We start from the raw sequence: 19,349 nt of genomic DNA, 5'->3' as shown, positions 1-19,349 counted from the left end.
CTTGGTGCTGCAGTTTGCCGAGCCAGCTCACCACACCAGCTTGCCACACCAGCTCACTGTCTTGTTTATCTTCTTTAGGAGACACCAGGGATTGAACTCAGGACCTCCCATGTGGTAGGCGGGCACCCAATAGCTTGAACCTGTATCCACTTCCCCAGACTAGTGTTCTTTTAAGTACAAGTTTAGATTGCTACAAATGAGATCCATTCATAAGCCAATTAATTAATAGCTATTTGTTTACTTGCATTTACCAAATTGCTTGGTATACTTATGCATTTACTACAGTAACTAGAATAAATACTTGGACTTGTTTCAGGATTTCATTTAGCCCTAAGACACTAACTTTGGTTCACTTTTTTTAAGGAGGTTCAGGAGACTGAACCCAGGACCTCATACATGCGAAGCAGGCACTCAACCACTGAGCTACACCCGCTTCGCTTTTGATTCATTTAAAAAAAGAAGATTTATTTCTCCCCTCTCCCCCCGAGTCCCCTGTTGTCTGCTTTCTGTGTCCATTTGCTGTGTGTTCTTCTGTGTCTGCTTCTATTCTCATTGGGCAACTCTGAAAACCGATCCTGGGACCTTCTGGAGTGGGAGAAAAGAATTAATTCCCTTGCACCACCTCAGCTACCTGATCTGCTGCATCTCTTCATCTCTTATTGTCTCTCCTCTGTGTCTCTTTTTGCTGTGTCATCTTGCTGCACCGGATCTCTGCATGGGCCAGCACTCCTACACAGGGCAGCACTCCTGCATGGGCCAGCATTCTGTGTGGGCCAGCTCACTACACGGGCCAGCTTACCTTTACCAGGAGGCCCTGGGCATTGAACCCTGGACCTCCTATTATGGAGGACAGGAGCCTAATTGCTTGAGCCACACCCGCTTCCCTTTTGGTTCACTTTTTTTTATTTTAAAGATTTATTATTTCTCTCACACACACACACACCCCAGTTGTCTACTCTCTGTGTCCATTCGCTGTGTGTTCTTCTTGACCAATTTTATCCTTATCAGCAGCACCAGGAATCTGTTTCTTTTTGTTGCGTCATCTTGCTGTGTCAGCTCTCTGTGCGGCGCCATTCTTGGGCAGGCTGCATTTTCTTTCGTGCTGGGTGGCTCTCCTAATGGGGTGCACTCCTTGCGTGTGGGGCTCCCCTACGCAGAAACACCCCTGAGTGGCATGGCACTCCTTGCGCACATTAGCACTGCACATGGGCCAGCTCCACACAGGTCAAGGAGGCCCAGGATTTGAATCGCGGACCTCCCATGTGGTAGACGGATGCCCTATCCATTGGGCCAAGTCCGCTTCCCTGGTTCACTTTTGATTACCCTTATCACAAGAGAAAACTTTGAACTACCCAATATTGTCATGGCCGAAAATAAATTATATATTGTTTGCCTGACTCAAAATCATTTAGGTTTGACACTTGGCCTTTGAACAAAACACAAAACAAAAACAAAATAATCCCAGACTACAATGGAACATAATGGTCAACTATTAAACATTTCCAAGCTAGTTTCACATGTTTTCTGAAAATATATGAAAATGTAGGGAAGTGGACTTGGCCCAATGGATAGGGCGTCCGCCTACCACATGGGAGGTCCACAGTTCAAACCCCGGGCCTCCTTGACACGTGTGGAGCTGGCCCACACGCAGCGCTGATGCACGTAAGGAGTGCCCAGGAATGGCACTGCACACATGGAGAGCTGATGCAATAAGATGACGCAACAAAAAGAGACACAGATTCCCAGTGCCACTGATAAGGATGGAAGCAGTCACAGAAGAACATCCAGCGAATGGACACAGAGAACAGACAACTGGGAGTTGAAGGGGAGAGAAATAAATAAATAAATCTTTTAAAAAAAAAAGAAAAAAGAAAATGTAGCTAGGATAAGAATGTGTATAAACAGGTGGTCTCTTCAGGTTTTACTTCTCTTGCTGTGAAGTCTTCAACAAAGTCCAAGAAACAGGTTTCTGTGAGTTTAGTAGGTTCCAAGGAATTCTTTCAACTGTTTTGTCTGATCCAATGCTGGTATTTGTGCAGCAATATTTGTTTCATACGTGTATTAGTCACCTTCTCTGATGCAGGAGTTCCTTTTCCGATCTGGAAAAGTGGTTGTCCAACCTCTGCTTGAATGTCTCCAGCGAGGTCAGATTTCTTACTTAAACACAGCCCTCGCATCCGACAGCAGCACTAGGCTGGGGGACTGCGCGGCCGGTCAAGTCTGGGGTGGCCCGCCAGGGTCAGGGCTGGTGCTAAGGCCCCAAGGAAGTATTTTTGACCTTAGACAGCTTTAAATTGATTTTTTTTTTGCATGACAAAGAATCTTTACTTTTAAATGATTACCACTACATTAAGCAATAACATGTCATAAGTTCTTGAATTCTATTTAGTAATTTTTATTAAAAGAAACTAAAAGCAGCTCAATTGTTCTAGTATTCATTGTTCTAACCCTTAGCCAGAAAGGACTATTTTAAGGTTGGCTGCTGCTTCACACACATCACAAATGACTATTTACTACTTTTTCATAGGTAAAGCCTGACCTTTAAGAAAGCCTTGGGGAAATAAAATATTTAACCCCTCTCTTTCTTCAAATAAGTGGTTTTTGGTACTAGATCTAAGAAAGAAAAAGCCAATATTGCCACATATGTAGCTTGAGCTAAATGGCAAAGGAAAACAGACGACATATACCCATTAAATTTATAAGAAACAGGAGGTAAAAAGATGAAATTCTTTGGATAAGCTCTTAAGTCTGTTCAAAGAATCCAGGTTTGCTACTCACCAAAAAGTTAAAGGACCTACTACATAAAATAGAGAAATAAGTTAATGCCTTTCCCCAAGAATATAACTCGAGCTTTGCTCAAGCTTCATATTTCCATGTGAGGCCACCTAAAATGCCCACCCATGGAACAGGCACTCCTTCTCCCCTATCCATTTATGCGGTAGTTTTCATGGATTTCTGGCCAGATGTCACAAAGGCCAAGAGGTTATCCAGGACGTCCTCCCTGTTCTGCTGGAAGAAGTTCTGGAGGATGGTCTCCTTCTCAGCTTCAGTGCCCAACTGCTGTGGGATCCCAGAGCCGCAGCTTCCTTGGCCTTGAACTCCTCCTTCTGCAGGCGGGACTGTTCGATTTCAGCCTGAGCTGCCTTGGCCTGCTTCAGCCTCCAGTTCTTTTTGCTTCCAAGCCTGGGTCACCTTCTCAGCGGCTCACTTCTCCATCTGCAGGAGCTGCTGGATGCCCTGTGACTGAGAAGCCAACGGCGGCAGGGCTAACCTGATTTTATGCTTAGTTAGATATTATTTGTGTCCATAACGGACCACTGGTTAAAAATAAGAAGTAAAAGAAACACTGAGGCTAAAATACAGCTTAACAGCCTTGCAAATGATCTTCCTATACATTTATCTCAAAATGATACACACATATTACAGACTGTAATAATCTGAAAACAATCTCATCACAAAACACCTTCAAGTGCTGATGAAAATAAAACATCTTTTAAATGCAAACTTCAATGCCTCACAAGAGAATGAGCAAAACCCGCAGGGGCCAAAAATAAAGAGAAAACCGAAAAATGAGTGTGGAAGGGAAAGAGACAAGGCCCATGTGAGGTGGGTTTTTAGAATTGAGATCCTGGGGGGGAAAGTGAACCTCCAAAGGGCCACACACTCAGGGAAAATGTGGGTAGAAAAAAAATATGCCCACCATACCAGGACGTTTTATTACTAAGTGCTGATGTTTCATTCATTTGCCTGTTTACTTGTTTACTGTCCATGATGGGTTGAATGGTGGTCCCCAAAAAGATACATCCTTATCCAATCCCTGGAAAAAGGGTCTTTGCAGATGTAGTTCAGTTAAAATCTCGAGATGAGACCATCCTGAATTATCTGGGTGGGTTCCAAATGAATACCCTGATACACAGACAAAGAGGAGATGTGAAGATGGAAACACAGCCTGGAGTGATGTAGCCACAAGCCGAGGACTCCTGGCACCACCAGCAGCTGGGAGAGGTGAGGAAAGATTATCCCAAAGCCTCCGGAGGGGCCGCAGTCCTGCCAACACCTTCATTTGGAATTCTACCGTGAGAAAATGAAGTTCAATTGTTTTAATCCACCCCATTTGTGGTAAATTGTTACAGAAACCATGGGAAATTTTTACTCTGCCCATCTCACACTCAACGCTGTGACCTCAGGAGAGCAGGGACAATGTCTCCTGAGTTCTTTCCTGTAACCCCAGCAACCAATCACAGGGCCTGTTGCTAATAAAATAAATGAATATTCTGACTTAAAAAAAATCTGTTGGCCCAGATGCGGGGCTTATATCTGAACAATTCATTCCACTGATCTATATGTCTATCCTTGTGCCTTTCTGCTTTGATTACTATAGCTTTGTAATAAGTTTTAAAATTGGGAAGTGTGAGTCCTCCCAACTTGATTCATCTTTTTCTAGATGGTTTTGGATATTTGGGGCCTCTTGTCTGTCCATATGAGTCTAATAATTGGTTTTTCCATTTCTGTGAGGCTGCTGAAATTTTGATTGGAATTGTCTTGAATCTGTAAATCACTTTTGAGTAGTACTGATATCTTAACAATATTGTCCTCCAATCTGTGAACATGAAATGTCTTCCCATTTCCCTAGGTCTTATTTAATTTCTTTTAGCAATGATTTATTGTTTTACATGTACAAATCCTTTAGATCCTTGGTTAAATTTATTCCTAGATATTTGATTCTTTTAGTTGCTTTCGCAAATGGAATTGTTTCCAGGGTTTCCTTTTCAAATGATTCATTGTTGGTTTATAAAAACATCACTGATCTTTGTTTGCTGATCTTGTACTTTGCCACTTTGCTAAATTAGTTTATTAGCTCTAATAACTTTCATGTAGATTCTTCAGGATTTTCTACATACAGGATCTTGTCACCTGCAAATAGGGAAAGTTTTACTTCTTCCTTTCAAATTTGGATGCCTTTTATTTCTTTTTCTTGCCTAATTGCTCTGGCTAGAACTTCCAGTACAATGTTGAATAGCAGTGGTAAAAGTATGTTTGTTTTCTATTTAATTGATTTGTTTGTTTTCTTCTAACCTAGTTGAATTTAAATTGTTCTTTATCTAACTTCAGGAGATTGAATCTTGGATCACTGGTTTTCAGTCTTTTAAAAGCATGCACAGGGAAGCAAATGTGGCTCAAGTGATAGGGCCTCCGCCTACCATGTGGGAGAACCGTTCTATCCCTGGGGCCTCCTGGTGAAAAAGAAGAGAAAGCACGCCTTCGCAGTGAGCTGAGTGCCTGCATGAGTGCCTGCATGAGTGCCCATGCAGTGAGCTGAGTGCCCACACGAGTGGCTGCATGGCAAGCCGAGTGTCTGTGTGGTGAGCCGAGTGTCTGCATGGTGAGCCGAGTGCCCATGTAGCAAGCTGAGTGCCCACGTGGTGAGCCTGTGCCTGTGCAAGTGAGTCACACAGCAAGATGATGAGGCAACAAAAGAAAGATGAAGGGGAGAGTCAAGGCAAAGCGCAGCAGAGACCAGGAACTGAGGTGGCGCAATTGACAGGGTACCTCTATCCACATCAGAGGGTCCCAGAATTGAACCCCGGTGAATCCTACAGGAGAAACACAAGAAGAGAAGACAAAAAGAGAAACACATACAGAAGATCACATGGCAAATGGACACAGACAGCAAAAACAACAAGGTGAGGGTGGGGGAGGGGGAGGGGAAGAAAAGAAAAGAAATGAAAAGAGAAGAAAAAAATAGCATCATGCACTAAGGCTGTAATTTTCCCTTAAGCACGGCTTTAACTGCATTTCACAAATTTTGACATGTTGTAGTTTCATCATCATACAGTTCAAATAATTTTTCTAATTTCTATCATAACTTCTTCTCTGATGCATAAACTATTTAGAAATATATTGCCTAATTTCCAAACATTTGGGGGATTTTATACTTATATTTCCGTTATTGTTTTCTAGCTTCATTCCACTGTGGTAAGAGAATGTATATTTAAGGTTTTGTCATTTACTTTGTCTATTTATCCACACATACCCCCAGATGATTCTTTTATCTGTCTGCTCATTGTTTGCTCGCCTTCTCCAGGAGGCACTGGGAACCGAACCCAGGACCTCCCTATGGGAGGTGAGTGTCCAATGTCCTTAGCCACATCAGTTCCCCACAGGCTGTGGTGAATGCTGGCTTGTGGCATCTGCTTGTTTAGGGGTATGCTCATTATGGTGGATGCAGCATCTGCTTGTCTTCTTTAAGAGGCATGGGGACCCAAACCCAGAACCTCCCATGTGGTAGGCAGGCACCCAACTGGTTGAGACACATCTGGTTCCCAAGAATATATTTTGAATGATTTCAATCTTTTGAAGTTTGTTGAGATGCTTCTAGGTCCAGCAATTTGTCTATTTTGTTAAGTATCTCATATATACTTGACAAGAATGTGTATTCTGAAGTTGGATATATAGTATTCAGTATATATCATTTAGGCCAACTGACGTTTTTCTTTCTTATTTTCCTAGTTAATGAAAGAAGTGTCAAAATCTCCAACTATATTTATGGATTTCTATTTCTGCTTTGAATTCTGTTTTGGGGTTTTCGTTTGCTTGTTTTACTTTTTATTTTGAAATCCTTTCAAACTTATAGGACAGTTAAAAAAATAATACAAATCTCATACAGAGAGCTACAAAATAACCCTAACCTCCAGATACCCAGATCCACCAATTTTAACATTTTGTGACATTTGCCATATCATTCTATCTATCCATCTCTCTATATCTATCCAATTATGAATAGAAATTCATTCGTGTAACCACCCTTAAGTGTAGTTATCAAGTTCAGGAAATTTAACATTGACATAAAGCTTACAGTCTATATTCCAGTTTTTCATATATCCCAATCATGTCCTGTTGAGCCTTTCTCCTCCCTTGCTGGATTCCATCAAGGGTGGAATTTAACATTTATTGCATTTAACTGTCATTGTCTCTCTAGTTGCTCTTTCTTTCTTTTCATTTTGGGAACATGATTTATTGACCTCCCCGGGGACTCGAGGTTACTGTTTCAAACCCCTGGCTTGAACAAGATTTTCAAGTTCCTTTTGTACAGGGTGGGGAGTCAAATGGTGCTTTTATCAAAGAAAACTACTTTCTTTGTTAGTTAAGTCTTTGCCTGAGTACCAGGTAGGTTCTGAATTAACATATCGCCCACATTTCAGGTGAGCTTGAATTAGCATCTTGCCCACATTCCGTCTGGATGCAACCTTGAATACACATTCAGTCTTACATCCTTTCTGAACATTCAAAACCCATACCACTTAACTAGATTTCTAGAGACTAGACACACTTGAATACAGAATTAGATGATTTTGTATTTATGCACAGGCTATATTATATTTCCCATTTGAGGTCAAGTCCAAGTTCCCTTAAGTTTCGGCATCCCCACCATCAGAGTTTCCCTGGACTGACTGGTATGTACATAGAGTTTGCATTGCTAAATGGCCTCCCAGGACTGGAGTCATTGCCACGGTCACCAAGGGCAGGACTGCAGCTTCTTACCAGTCCCACACCCACAAGTCAGGACAGACAGCTTAGGTTATCTCTGAAGAGACAAAGAGCCTCCCACCCATAGCCCACATCAATACAACATAAACCTTTCCCATCAACACTTCTCAAGCATACCGTGCAATGAGATTAATCACACTCACAGCATTGTAGTAACCTCACCTCCACTCATTACTAAAATGATCCCATCTCCCCCCAAAAAACCCACACTTATTATGCATTAACTCCCCATTCCACCTGCCCCCTACCCTAGCAACCTGCATTCTAATTCCTGTCTCTATGAACTTACATATTCTCCAATATCTTTTTTTTTATTTTATTTTTTAAAAGCAGTATTATTGAGATATATTTATATGCCATACAGTCTATCCAAAGTGTATAATCGATGGCTTTTAATATAATCAGTGCATTCATCATCACAAAAAATGTTTAGAACAATTTCATGACTCCAAAAAGAACTCCACACCCCTTAGCCGTCAGCTCTCAATCTTCATTTGCTTCATTTGCTACAGCACCATTGAGCCTTGATCGTGGCTTGTGGGTTTAGAGGGACCATCCAGATGATGTGAATTTGAGCTGCAATTACGTATTAATCAGCTTGTAATTACAGCTTCCCAGGGACTTTCCTCCAGCCCCCTGAACTTTCCAATACCAAAGCAACTTTCCTTATGGTTTTCTGAGGCTGGGGTGAGTGGCAGATTTGTCATTTCATGGTTCCAAATTAATGTAAGAGAGTCTTGTACTGGATTTTTTTCCCCTTATGGTTTGTGGTTTTGAGGTTTTCTTAAAGAAAGATATCTAATATTCATGATGCACTTGGGTCCTAAATATACAAGAGACTCTTAGCAGTCAAGAGGTCTTAATTTGGCTACCCATTGGTGACATTCATTCTGGCCCCATGTGTTTTAGGCTCAAGAAACAAATCAAACCCATGGCTGTTCATCATGTTAGCTGGCAAGATGCAGCTGCCCCAGGCATACTTGTCCTTGTATCTCTCCATTAGAGGTCTGGGCCTGGCAACCACACAAACCAATGGGGAAGGCGAATGCAGCAGTGAGAGAGGCAGGATATATGAATATGAATACCCAGGATTCAGGTGGTGGGGATCTTCTATCCCACTCGCATTCTTATGCTAAGTGTGTTAAATTACCTCACCTTCCCCCTTTACTTCCCATAAGTAAATTACATTTTACTTAATTTTTAAAAAATGTTTTACTTTTCAGAAGTAAATTATAGTTTACTTCTATATAAAATATAAAAATATTTTATATTTTAAAATATAATTAATACAAATATATTTAAATAAATATATTTAAAATATAATTATTTTCCATTTTAAACTTATTTGAGCATTTTAATTTGATTTGTGAGTCATTCTGTTCCATGACTTCTGGCACAGCTTGCCTGGTTTTGGACTTGGTTGTTACCATTGCCTTAAGGTGATTTCCTACAAAACAATATTTAAACTGGTAAAGAATGTATTTTAAAAATCCATAGAAAATTTTTAAAAATCCATGGTAAGCATCGTATTTCAATAGTGAATTATTGAAAGCATTCACCAAATAAGGTAAGTATGCCTGCTATTATCACTTCTGCCTAACATTGTAACAGAGGCCCCATGCTGTGCAATAAGAAAAAATTATACAGGGACTGGAAAGGAAGAAATAAATTGCCATTATTTTCAGGTGACATAATTGTGTTTGTAGAAAATCCAAAAAACTAAAGACTATAAAAACTGTTAGAATTAAAAATCATTAGGAAGTTCCCTGGATAAAAAGGTCATTATAATAAAACCATTGTTTTTATGTAACAACAGCAATTAGAGAAGGAAAAAGCTAGCTTTGTAACTGCTTAAAAAAAAAAACCAAAATGTCCAAAAATAAATCTAACAAAAAGAAATCTAAGACCTTAACAATGAAAACTTCCAAATATTGAAATTAGTGAAGACCTAATTAAATGGAGGATATATCATGTTTATGAATTGGAAAACTCAGTATTTTAAGTATGTCAGTTCTTCCCAAATTGATCCATAGATTTAATATACTTGCAATCAAAAGCCCAGTAATTTTTTGTAGACATAAACAGCTGATCTTGTTAATGGGCCAGAAGAGTAAAGACAACAAATTTGGAGGACTTAAACAACAGATTTATTAAGACTTGTTTATGAAACTACAGTGGCTACAATAACGTGTTACTGACTCACAGATAGAAAAAGATAGATCAGTGGAGCAGAATAATACAGAAGCAGCCTTGGTGATATACAGTCACTTGATTTATGGCAGTAGTAACACTTCAGTGCAGTGTGGCAAAGGGCTGGTACTGAGGATGGTACTGACGCTATGAGATATTCGCATGGGAAAAATCATACCTTGTCCCCTCACTGTACACAAAAATCAATTCCAGATGCACTCTTTATCTAAATGTGAAAGGTTAAAAAGTAAAGATTTTAGAGGAAAATGTAGAAGTATATCATCATAAACTGGGGGTAGACCAAGATTTTTAGGACAAAACAAAAAAAAGCACTATGAAAGAAAAATATTATAGTCAGATCAGAGTAAAATTAAGAATTTCTAATCATCAAAAGCCATCATTAAGAGCGTGGAAAGGAAGCCACATAGTGAAAAGAGAAAATATTTCAATACATATATGTATCAAAAACCTGTATTCATAATATATGAAGAACCCCTACAAATCAGTATAAAAAAGTCAGGCAACTCAATAGAAAATGGGCAAAAGACTTGAACAGACACTTCACAAAAGAAGCATCCAAGTGGCTAATACACATAAGTAACAGTGTTCAACTTCATTAGTCATCAGGAAAATTCAAATTAAAACCAAATGCAATAGTGCTACACCCACCAGAATGACTATTACGAAAAATGCAGGTAATACTGAGTGTTGCTGAAGCTAGGGGTCATCTGTAATGTTTATACACTACTAACAGAAATGTAAATTGGTACAACCACTTTGGGAAATAGTGTTGCATATCTATAAAGCTGAACATATGCTATGACATAGCAATTCCACTATAATGTATATACCAAACAGAAATACACCATATATTCACCAAAAACTTGTATACAAATATATTTGTTTAGTTCTATTTATAATAGCAAACAATGGAATACAAATGTCCATTATCAGGGAGGCGGGCTTTGGCCCAGTGGTTGGGGCATCCATCTACCACATGGGAGGCCCGCGGTTCAAGCCCCGGGCCTCCTTGGCCCGTGTGGAGCTGGCCCATGCGTGGTGCTGATGCGCGCAGGGAGTGCCGCGCCACGCGGGGTGTCCCCCGCGTAGGGGAGCCCCACGCGCAAGGAGTGCACCCATGGGGAGAGCTGCCCAGCGCGGGGGAGGGAGCAGCCTGCCCAGGAATGGCGCCGCCCACACTTCCCCTGCCGCTGACGACAGCAGAAGCGGACAAAGAAACAAGAAACAAGAGGCAGCAAAAGGACACAGAGAACAGACGGCCAGGGGAGGGGAGGGGAGGGGAATTAAATAAAAATAAAAATAAATCTTTAAAAAAAAAAAATGTCCATTATCAGAGGTACAAGCAAATTGTAGTATGTTCATTCAGTGACATATACTGGTGTAGAGATGTACCACATGCAATAAAATAGATGAATCTCACAAATGTGTTACACACAGTAACAGAAGAATCTAAAAATATAATGTTGAGTGAAAGAAGCCATACATAAAAGAGTAGATACTGTATGAATTCATTTATATCACTTCAAAACAGGTACAACCCACCTGTGATTTTAAATTGTGGTCACCCTTGTGTGTGTGTTGAGAGGAGCAGGTTGAACATGAATGGGAAGGGGTTTCCAAGATGATAAACTATTCTATTTCTTGACCTAGGAACTGGCTACATGGGTGTGTTCACTTTGTTTTTTTTTAACCTAAAAGATTCCTCTAAAGTTAAAAAAAAGATTAAGAAAAAGATTAAGTCATTGGGTTATTACTTTAAAAAAAACTACATATTTCTTAATGGATGTGTTTACATTTACAGATAGTAAACTTAAGCCTCCTGTCTCATAAAACTCAGAAGACACCACTGATGTTTACGCTAAGCAAAACAATAAAAGTCTCTTTTATATTTTAAGAAACTTTAAAACCTAAATATACCTTCACATTATTTTCAAAGAAAACATAATAGGGAATAGTTAATCTGAAAGTAAAATGTGCACAAATCACTTTCAAGAAAATACATCATGCGATTATGTTCGTAGCTAGTAGTATTAAAATAAAGCCCCAAATGATGACATGAATTCAGAGTATCAGTGGGTCCTCTCCTCCCTCCTGAATTACTTGACCAATGGAAGTTCAGCTTTGCTGTTTCAAAAAGCACTATTTCTTATATTCCATCAATTATTCAAAATCACGCCACATTTTTGCTTGTTCCATATTTGGACCATGACTTTCTCGTACAGCCTTTTGCTTCTCCCGAAGTTTCTTTCCAAGTTTCTCCCGTTCAGAAATATTTTGGGTATACTGTTCTCTAATTGCTTTTCTTTTTTCTTGTTGATCAGACGAGACATATGCTTTCATTTCATCAGGAGCACGACGAAGTTGTACTTCTAGGTTCTTTTTTTTTTTTTAAAGATTTATTTTTATTTATTTAATTTCCCTCCCCTCCCCCGGTTGTCTGTTTTCTGTGTCTCTTTGCTGCGTCTTGTTTCTCTGTCCGCTTCTGTTGTCGTCAGGGGCACTGGAAGTGTGGGCGGCGCCATTCCTCGGCAGGCTGCTCCCTCCTTCGCCCTGGGCGGCTCTCCTTATGGGTGCACTCCTTGCGCGTGGGGCTCCCCTACGCGGGGGACACCCCTGTGTGGCAGGGCACTCCTTGCGCGCATCAGCACTGCACAGCGTGGGGCTCCCCTACGCGGGGGACACCCCTGTGTGGCAGGGCACTCCTTGCGCGCATCAGCACTGCACAGCGTGGGGCTCCCCTACGCGGGGGACACCCCTGTGTGGCAGGGCACTCCTTGCGCGCATCAGCACTGCACAGCGTGGGGCTCCCCTACGCGGGGGACACCCCTGTGTGGCACGGCACTCCTTGCGCGCATCAGCACTGCACACGGGCCAGCTCCACACAGGTCAAGGAGGCCCGGGGCTTGAACCGCGGGCCTCCCATGTGGTAGACGGACGCCCTAACCACTGGGCCAAAGTCCGTTTCCCCTTCTAGGTTCTTAATCACATGATTTGTATAATGGTATCTACTTTCTTCTTGAAGACATTCTTCACGGAGTCCCCTGGCTTCCTGTTCTAGTTTGGACCTATGGCTTTCTGTTGGAAACTGAGGCACAGTAGCCTCACAAAGAGAGACTGTGCTGTCTCCATGGCTACGCTTGCACCCTAAGGAATGCAGTAATTAAGAGTTCCTGGCAAACTGGATGAAGCTGTTAAAGACTGAAAGAAAAGATAAGCACATACCTTTTGTAGTAAATAGAACACTTAGACGTGTACCTTGAGATAAGATTTTTTTGAATTCCTTAGACTATGAGTAGTGCTGATAGTTAACTGCATGTTGCTGCTTGTTGTCCCGTAGATGGGGTATATAGAGAGCCCCTTGTAAACAATAAAGTTGTTGAGGAGTCTCTACTCGCAGACCCCCTGATCCCAGCTCACTTTGTTCTTTCTCTGTTTCCTTCTCCCTTTTCTCTTTCTTTCATTCCCAATATCCTTTGGGTCCAAATCTCCAACAGCTTTCGAGGCCCACCGCACAGCTGTCATACTGGGATTTCTTTTCATCACACTCCTGGGTTAGTTCTTGACATTTCTGATGCAGCTGTCGTAGTTGTTTTATAACTGGGACTAGAGCTGACTTCTTTTCAGATACCAATGAATTCGGTTTCTTAACCATTTCAGACATGTCATCCAACGTTTGTCCTTTCATTTCATCTGCTTCACTCTTCAGTGCAGATACTCTTTCTAGTTCTTCTTGGGTGTAACTATATCCAGATATACCCTTTTTCCCCTCAACAGTTTGCAGTTGATGTTGAATATTTTCATGTCATTGTTTAAGAAGTTCTTCTGTCCTTTGCAAGAGACCAAATTCAGCTTTAAATTCAGCTATTATCTGATGCTTCTTTTTGAAAACTGTACTCTTGCTTCGAAGTTTACTGACATCATTTGAACTCATCTCCCTTCAAAACTTCAAAGCCATAAAAAAAATGTGGAATGCTTCACAAATTTGCGTGTCATCCTTGTGTAGGGGCCATGCTAATCTTCTCTGTATTGTTCTAATTTTAGTATATGTGCTGCTGAAGCAAGCACATTGTGTTCACTTTGTGAAAATTCATTGCTACACACTTACAGTTTGTGCATTGTTCTGCATGTATGTTGTACTTCAATTTAAAATTATACGCTCAAAACAGTTGAAAAACACAAATGACCAAACATGACAAGAGAGTTGTTGAACAAACATGTTACATCCATGCAATCTGAGTAGTATGGAGCTATTAATAATAATAACTTAAAAAAAAAAAGGAGGAAGATTTCTACGAACTGGTATGAAGTGATTTTCAGGTTAGTGAAAAGAAAAAAATACAAAATAATATATTTAAGAGATGAGGAATTTTCTTTGGCTGTTTTTTGTTTATTATTATTACTATTGAAATAATGAAAATACTCTAATAATGATTGAAGTGATGATTAAACTCTGTGATTAAACCACATACCATTGATAGTATACTTTGGATGAACTGTATGTTTTAATAATATGTATAAAAAAATTGATTTGTTTTAAAAAGGGAAGCAGATGTGGCTCAAGCAATTGAGCTCCCGTCTATCATATAGGAGGTCTAGGGTTTGATGCCCATGGCCTCCTGGTGAAGGCAAGCTGGCCCATGTAGCGAGCTGGCCCACACAGAGTGCTGCTCTGTGCAAGATTGCTGGCCCACGCGGAGAGCTGGCGCAGCAAGATGACACAACAAAAAGAGACACAGAGGAGAGGCAATAAGAGATGCAGTAGATCGAGGAACTGAGGTGGTGCTGATGTGGGCTATGGGTGGAAGGCTCTTTGTCTCTTCAGAGATAACCTAAGCTGAAGGTTGTGGGTGTGGAACAGTAAGAGGCTGCAGTCCTGCCCTTAGGGACAATGGCAACAGGCTCCAGTCCCAGGAAACAGTTTAACAATGCAAGGGCTATAAACTTTAAGTATTTAGGGGAAATGCAAAAACCAAATATGCTAAAAGCTTATCTAGAATATCTGGAGTCCATGCTAAAAGCTTACCTAAGATGTGGAAGATATATATGCTAATTGAAGCCTATTGAGAACTGAAACAAAGGGACCATTTGGCCTTTCCTCTCTGTATAAAAGACTTTTGAAAATCTTGTTCAGGGCTCGGATTCAAACAGAAAGCTGCTGAGTCCGACCGGCCGTCAATAAACCATTTTTCCTTCTCAAAATCATTCCTGAGTCCTGGCCTCTCTATACTCAAATAATTGAACTTTCTCTCAAATTCTACAACAGTGCAAGAAAATGATCGCCTCTCTCCCACTGTGGAAGGTCCCAGGATTGGTTCTGGAGCCACCTAATGAGGATAAAGCAGACACAGAAGAACACACAGCAAATGGACACAGAAAACAGACAATGGGGAGAGGGAGAGAAATAAATAAAATAAAATAAAATTTAAAAACATTTATTTGTTTTTAAAAAAGCAACTAGGGAAGAAAGAATATAAACAGAAGTATGTTATAAAAAATAATATTTATAGAATGGTGCTACCTTTTGCATAAGAAAGAAAGAAAATGAAGAAAATATACAAGAATCTGCTTATTTTTTGCAAAAAGAAACACAGGAACAACTATGGAAAGGAGAAAAAAAACTAAAGTGGAATATAAACAGAATCAAATTAACCAAACTATATTTCAAATGAATAACATAACCACATCGAAGGGAAAGGAGGAAAATAACTAACTCAAGTAAATTTTTTTTCTTTTAAGGAGGTACCAGGGATTGAGCCTGGGACCTTACACAGGTGCTCAAACCACTGAACTACACCTGTTCCCAACCCAAGTAACTTTTGAACACAATATTTTTATTATATGCACTAATACTAAAGACAATGAGAATTGTAAATAGATATTGAACCCTAGCTGGCTTTTTTTGCAGTGGTATGACTTAGCAATTCTGAAACTACATTTAGTGTATTACAGAATTAGGCAAGTAAGTTAATATATTGAGGATAATAGCAGCCAGGTTTCTCATTGTTAATTACAAATATGGTAAGATGGAAGACTAGAATGAACCCTGTGGTGTTGAAATGGAATTGGAGATATCAGTATGAACTCATGGTTATATAACACACACACAATTCCTGTCACTGACCATGAGAGGGTCTAAAAAACAGTGACATCTCAATAACAATGAATATACCTAATGACAGTTTCTAGGTCAGGACAATATGAGCCAGAACACCGTTTGTTGACAGAAAGTAATGAAGTACTTAAATTGATGAAGTAAAAGCATTTGACAAATTCCAATATCCTTTCATGAGAAAAATACTCCATAAACGAGGAAAAGAGGAAAATTCTTCTCCATGATGGATATTTATGAAAAGTCCACATCTGATATCACATTTATGTTGAAAGACCTTAGGTGGAAGCTTTCTTCCTAAGATAAAGAAAAAGTGGCTTTCACCACTTCTATTTAATATTGTACTGAAGTTCTAAGCAGGTAAAGAGATAAAGAAATAAGGCAAGAAAAAGAAAAAAGAAAAGGCAAGGCAGCCAAATATGAACGGAAGAAGTAAAACCACCTCTACAAGCAGATGATACGTTCTTATATATAGAAAATCCTAAAGAATCTGCAAAAAACTATTAAAGCTAATAAATGAATTGGGCAAAGTTGCAGAATACAAAATTAACACGTAAAAATCAGTTGTATTTCTATACACTAGCAATTAACAATCTGAAAATAAATTGCTAATAAAAATACTTAGGAATAAAGTAAGCGAAAGGAGGTATGAGACTTGACCACTGAAAATTACAAAGTATTATTGAAAGAAATAGGAGACCTAAAAAAAATGGAAAGACATCCTATCCCATGCCCGTGGACTGGAAGATTTAATATTGTTTTTTTTTTTGTTTTTGTTTTTTTTTTTAAAGATTTATTTATTTATTTAATTTCCCCCCCTTCCCTGGTTGTCTGTTCTTGGTGTCTATTTGCTGCGTCTTGTTTCTTTGTTCGCTTCTGTTGTCGTCAGCGGCACGGGAAGTGTGGGCGGCGCCATTCCTGGGCAGGCTGCTCTTTCTTTTCACGCTGGGCGGCTTTCCTCACGGGCGCACTCCTTGTGCGTGGGGCTCCCCCACGCGGGGGACACCCCTGCGTGGCAGGGCACTCCTTGCGCGCATCAGCACTGCGCATGGCCAGCTCCACACGGGTCAAGGAGGCCCGGGGTTTGAACCGCGGACCTTCCATGTGGTAGACGGACGCCCTAACCACTGGGCCAAAGTCCGTTTCCCTTAATATTGTTAAGATGATAATACTCCCCAAAGTGATCTGCAGGTTCAGTGCAATCCCTATCAAAATCCCAATCACTTCTTTTATAGAAGTGGAAAAGATAATCCTAAAGTTCATGTGGAAATGAATTTCCCAAATAGCCAAAACAATCTTGAAAAAGATAAAGTTGGAGGAAACACTCCTCCTGATTTCTCTTTTCTTTCTTTTTATTAACAACTTTATTTCAAAACTTTATTTCAAAAATAAGAACGGGGCGGCGGACTTGGCCCAATGGATAGGGCGTCTGCCTACCACATGGGAGGTCCACGATTCAAACCCCGGGCCTCCTTGACCCGTGTGGAGCTGGCCCATGCGCAGTGCTGATGCGCGCTAGGAGTGCCGTGCCACGCAGGGGTGTCCCCTGCGTAGGGGAGCCCCATGCGCAAGGAGTGCGCCCTGTAGGGAAAGCCGCCCAGAGCGAAAGAAAGTGCAGCCTACCCAGGAATGGCACCGCACACACGCAGAGCTGACACAACAAGATGACGCAACAAAAAGAAACACAGATTCCCATACCGCTGACAACAACAGGAACGGAGAAAGAAGACGCAGCAAATAGACACAGAGAACAGACAACCGGGGTGGGGGGGAAGGGGAGAGAAATAAATAAATAAATCTGTAAAAATAAAAAACCAAAAAACAGAAAAAGGCATCTCAACAAGTTATGAGTGAGGGCAGATGTGGCTCAAGCAGTTGAGCACCCACCTCCCACATGGGAGGTCCTGGGCTCAAACAGAGGAGGGAACCATCTGGGGGTGGAGAATAAATTATGGAAACATTACTCCTCAAAAGTTCTTTTTCAGCCTCTTTTATCCCATCCAATTCCAACTGCTAATTAATTAGTTCCTCTAGTGTTCAGAAGAACACAGATAAACACAGATTAAATGACATAGTCAAGGTCTCCTTATTAATGAAAAAAAAATGAAGAGGAAAAAAGTGCCTAATCTTATTCACATCTCATAAAACCAAATCCTATATTCATTTTTTAACGTTAGAATTAACTTCGCTTTTGCTACAAAAACATTAGTGTTAACTATACTTCATAAATTACATGAGTTATATTTTATCACATGTATCACATCTTAATCCCTGTAGAACACTCCTGTTTTTATATTATTACCACAATCCTCATCTACTTTGAAAATCATTGTTATACATTCCCAATGTTATCTTCCAACTGTCCTCCAAATAACATGAATCTTCCTAGACTACTCATTTCAGCCACACCCATAAATCAACGTTTGTTACATTCATTATAAAGTGCTACCATTATTCTCCTGATTTCAAAACATACCATAAAGCTACAGTAATAAAAACAGTGTGGCCCCTTTCTGGGCTCAGGGGCTTGCAGGATAAAGCACCCCTCCCCCAGCGCCCCTGCGACCCCCGCGCCACCTCATCTGCCATCTTCCAGGTTCCCAGGCACGGCACCTGCGCCCTCTACTGGCGAAAGCGGCCAACTGTACTGAGATCCCTCCGCGCTGAAGACGCGGGTGCAGGAGGGAGGGGCTCCCGGAAGCTCATCCGGGACCTGCGGAGACCCGCCTTCCGGCAGGGGGGCATGTTAGCGATGGAGGCGTCAGCCTGCTCGGAGTCCTCCCTCACACAGGGCTGCAATCGCCTGGGATGCTTTGTCTTCGCTGAGCAAGGCCAGGACTGGGGTCCCCAGAAGGGGAAGGGGGGACACTGCTTCCACCAGGAGAGCTCAATATTCTACCTGGTCCCCATTCTGTCATCAAAACAGCCGGCACTGCACACCTCCTACCTACCTAACAGCAGTCCTGCCACAAGGATGCTTGTTCTTCCACAGATGAGGAAACTGAGGCAGCGGCTCCGAATGCCCCTATTCTTCCCATCCCCATATGCAGGTGTGCCTCCTACTCTATTTCCAATCCTTCAACCACACTGCCAAGGCAGCCCGTTATCCCAGCTGGCCACAGGTAGCTTCCAAGCCAAGACCTGCGGGAGTGGCTGACGCTGGGGATTACCTGGAATAGGGAAGGGCCAGGCGGCCCTGGCTGGGCATTCTTGGGCAAATCACTCGACCTCTCTGAGCCATTGTAGTCTCATCAGTAAAAGAGACGTGATTCCTGATTTAGAAAGTGGTTGCGTTGATTCGAGATAAGGTGGGTAGGCTTCCCAGCACAGAGCACCTGAACACAACAGCTGCTATCATTTGTGGTGGTTTTTCAAATATGTCCATAAACTCTGATACTCCTCCCTTCAAGAGGTGGGACTTAATTGCCCCTGCCCCTTGAGTGTGGGCTGGACTTGTGGACTTGCTTCTAATGAATAGAAT

At 41.2% G+C, this 19,349-nt stretch overlaps 1 protein-coding gene, 1 non-coding gene and 1 pseudogene across 2 annotated transcripts in view; all 3 read right to left on the bottom strand.

Annotated features, from left to right (window-relative positions):
* SPATA31H1 (SPATA31 subfamily H member 1) overlaps positions 1-19,349 on the bottom strand; it is a 72,178-nt gene that overhangs the window by 21,783 nt on the left and 31,046 nt on the right.
* Positions 11,821-18,613, bottom strand: LOC139437584 (intraflagellar transport protein 81 homolog; annotated as a pseudogene).
* Positions 13,718-13,824, bottom strand: LOC111762543 (U6 spliceosomal RNA). Its single transcript, XR_002795645.1, has one exon. It is a non-coding gene; the product is annotated as a U6 spliceosomal RNA (small nuclear RNA).

The sequence above is a fragment of the Dasypus novemcinctus genome, chromosome 25 (genome assembly GCF_030445035.2).
Source record: "Dasypus novemcinctus isolate mDasNov1 chromosome 25, mDasNov1.1.hap2, whole genome shotgun sequence".
NCBI lineage: Eukaryota > Metazoa > Chordata > Mammalia > Cingulata > Dasypodidae > Dasypus > Dasypus novemcinctus.
The sequence above is the reverse complement of the archived record's forward strand: the minus strand, read 5'-3'. Positions and strand labels throughout refer to the sequence as shown.